The sequence below is a fragment of the Aegilops tauschii genome, chromosome 3 (genome assembly GCF_002575655.3).
Source record: "Aegilops tauschii subsp. strangulata cultivar AL8/78 chromosome 3, Aet v6.0, whole genome shotgun sequence".
In the NCBI taxonomy this organism is placed as follows: Eukaryota; Viridiplantae; Streptophyta; class Magnoliopsida; order Poales; family Poaceae; genus Aegilops; species Aegilops tauschii.
In genome coordinates, this window is record NC_053037.3 from 402,267,911 (window position 1) to 402,271,361 (window position 3,451).

The window sequence follows — 3,451 nt, forward strand, 5'->3', positions numbered from 1 at the left end:
GGTCTAATCCTAAGCGCGCAGGGGTCTGGGCCCATCGCCCTATGCACACCTGCACGTTGCGAACGCGGTCGCGAGCAGACCTAGCAACCCACACGATCACGGCGGTTACGTCAAAGCGGTCCAACACGGCGCGCGCCACTCAGTCGCTGACGTCACGAAGGCTTCGGCTGATACCACGACGCCGGGATACCCATAACTACTCCCGCGTAGATGGTTAGTGCGTATAGACCAAATGGCCAGACTCAGATCAAATACCAAGATCTCGTTAAGCGTGTTAAGTATCCGCGAACACCGACCAGGGCCAGGCCCACCTCTCACCTAGGCGGTCTCAACCTGCCCTGTCGCTCCGCCACAAGGATCCACTTGCGGGTACTCCTACGAGCCGACCCGACTTTAGTCATCACATGTGTCATGTATATAGTATATAAGTATATACCCGTGATCACCGCCCAGGTGATCACGGCCCGATAGTATAGCACAGCAGACGGACAAGAATGTAGGGCCACTGATGGAAAACTAGCATCCTATACTAAGCATGTAGGATTGCAGGTAAAGGTAACAACAGTAGTAGCAAGGATAGGCTATGCATCAGGATAGGATATCGAAAAGCAGTAACATGCTACACTACTCTAATGCAAGCAGTATAGAGAAGAGTAGGCGATATCTGGTGATCAAGGGGGGGGGGCTTGCCTGGTTGCTCTGGCAAGTAGGAGGGGTCGTCGACTCCGTAGTCGAACTGGGCAGCAGCAGTGGCGGTCTCGTAGTCTACCGGAGAGAAGAGGGGGAAGAAACAGTAAATACAATGCAAACATAAGCATGACGATGCGTGACATGACAGTGAGCGGTGCTAGGGGTGTCCTAACGCGACAGTAGGTGTTACCGGTGAAGGGGGGGAACATCCGGGAGGTATTCCCGATGTTTCGCGTTTTCGGACAGACGGACCGGAGAGGGAAAGTTGCTAGTTCGATAGGTTAGGGAGGTGTGGTGGATGAACGGACTGCGTATTTGGATTCGTCTCGTCGTTCTGAGCAACTTTCATATAGAAAACATTTTCATCCGAGTTACGGTTTAAAAGATATGAATTTTCAAAGTTTATTTGAATTTCTGGAATTATTTATATTCAGAAAAATGAATTATGACGTCAGCATGAGGCAATGCTGTCGTCAGCAAGTCAACAGGTCGGCTGACCAGTCAAACCAGACAGGTGGGTCCAGTGGGACCCACATGTCAGCCTCTGTTAGTCTAATACTTAATTAAACTAATCTAACAGTATAATTAGAGGGGTGGGCCCCACATGTCAGTGAGTGATTAGTTAAATAATTATTTTTATTTATAAAACATTTTCCTTTTCTTTACTTTTGCGGCGGGGCCCGCATGTCAGTGATTGGGCCTGCCCAGTCAGCAGTTGACTGGGTCAACCCAGTCAACTAGGGCCCGTGGGGGCCACTGGCAGGGGCACTGGGGTGGCCCCAGGCTTGCCACGTCGGCGGCCGGCGCCGGAGCAACGCCGGCGACCAAACGCACGGCGGCGCGGCTCGGGAGGGGTACGGGTTTCACCCACAGTGGGTTTGCTGGGGCGGGGCTTGGCGCGTTCGACGCGGCTCGACGTCGCGCGTCCAACGGCGGTGGTCGGAGGGGCTGGAACGGCCGGAGACGACCGCTACGAGCTCACCGGCGGCGAGGTGCTACGGGTGCCCGACGGAAGCTGCGTTAGAGCGCGCGAACGGCCGAACTAAGTAGCTAGGCGGGGGCGGCATGGTGCGGTCAGGCTAGTGGGCCTACGCCCGTGACCATTTGGTCACCGGAGACCCGCCGGCGGCGAGCTCCGCGGCGTGGCGATCGGGCGCGCGTGGGGGAGCAGCTACGGAGCGCGAGCGAGCTAACGGAGAGGGGGAGGAGATGTGGGAGCTCACAGCGGAGCTGTAGGGAGTGGCAGCGTGCTCGGGGAGGGCGCGGCGTAGCCGGAATCGGCGACGAACGACGGCGGCCGTAGGTTGAAGACGAGCTCGGGGAGGCCGGTGCAGAGGCGCTCGGCTCGTTCCCGAGGGCGTAGTCGACGTAGTCGACGGCGGGGAGTCGTTCAGGCACGTCGTCGGGGCGATCGGGGCACGGTGGCCGCGAGTTCGACGGTGAACGGCGGCGAGCACGCGCGGGCAGAGGGGATCGAAGGGGAGAGAGAGGTGGATCTGGTGGGGGAGAGGCGCAGAGGCCGAGGGAGTGAGCGGGGTGAGTGGGAGAGAGGCCCGAGGAGGCGGGGGCCGCTGGCGCCCTTATCCTCTCCGGCGAAGGTGCCGGCGAGGGGGTCGGGCGGGAGCGCGCCCCTGTTCCGACCCGGTCGGGGGAACATGGAAGGGGGCGAGGGAGGAGAGGTGGGCTGGGCCGGGGTCGGGGGTGCGGGGGTGCGGCCCAGTTTGGGCCGGGGGGGGGGGGGTTCGGTGCAGATGGGCCACGGGTCCAGTGGGGGGGGGAAGGCCTACTCCTTTTTTTTTCTTTTCCTGCTCTGTTTCTGTTTTCTTTTTATTTGCTTATTTCCTTTTCTGTTTTATTTCATTTAAAAGTATTTAGGTATTTTATAAAAATGTGTTTTCTCCACCATAATTACCAGTGTAATATTTGGCACCCACTGAACATTTTTGTTTGAGTTTTTGAATACTTTTACTTTTCACTTTAATTATATTTGAAGTTTGAACTAGGAGTTTGAAAAGGAAGGTGATTCAAATGTGATCAAGCCCTGTTTAGCAACATGATTAGTTTAATCACAGGGAGTTACTGTAGCATGATTCTCAGGGTGTTACAAATCTCCTCCACTACAAGAAATCTCGTCCCGAGATTTAGGAGGTAGAAGGAAACAGTGCGGGGTATTCTTCGCGCAGACGATCCTCTCGTTCCCAAGTGGCCTCATCTTCAGAATGGTGCGACCACTGGACTTTGAGAAACTTGATCGTCTTCTGACGTGTGCGGCGTTCAGCTTGGTCGAGAATGCGGACCGGATGCTCCTTATAGGAGAGGTCTTGCTGCAATTCGAGCACTTCATGATCCACAGCTCGGATTGGATCCTTGAAGCAACGGCGGAGCTGTGACACATGGAACACATCGTGAACCTGAGAACGGTTCGGCGGTAGCTCCAGTTGGTATGCCACTTTTCCACGCCTTTCGAGAATAGTGAATGGGCCAATATAGCGAGGAGCTAGTTTGCCCTTGATCCCGAAGCGGTGAGCACCCTTCATAGGTGTGACTCGAAGATAAGCCTTTTCGCCAGGTTGATAGACCATGTCTTTATGATGACGGTCATACTGACTCTTCTGACGTGACTGAGCAGTCTTGAGATTCTCGCGAATAATGCGGACTTGTTCTTCGGCATCTTGGATAATATCCGGACCGAAGAGTGGACGTTCCCCAGTTTCTGACCAGTTCAGAGGGGTTCGGCACTTTCGTCCATATAACACTTCGA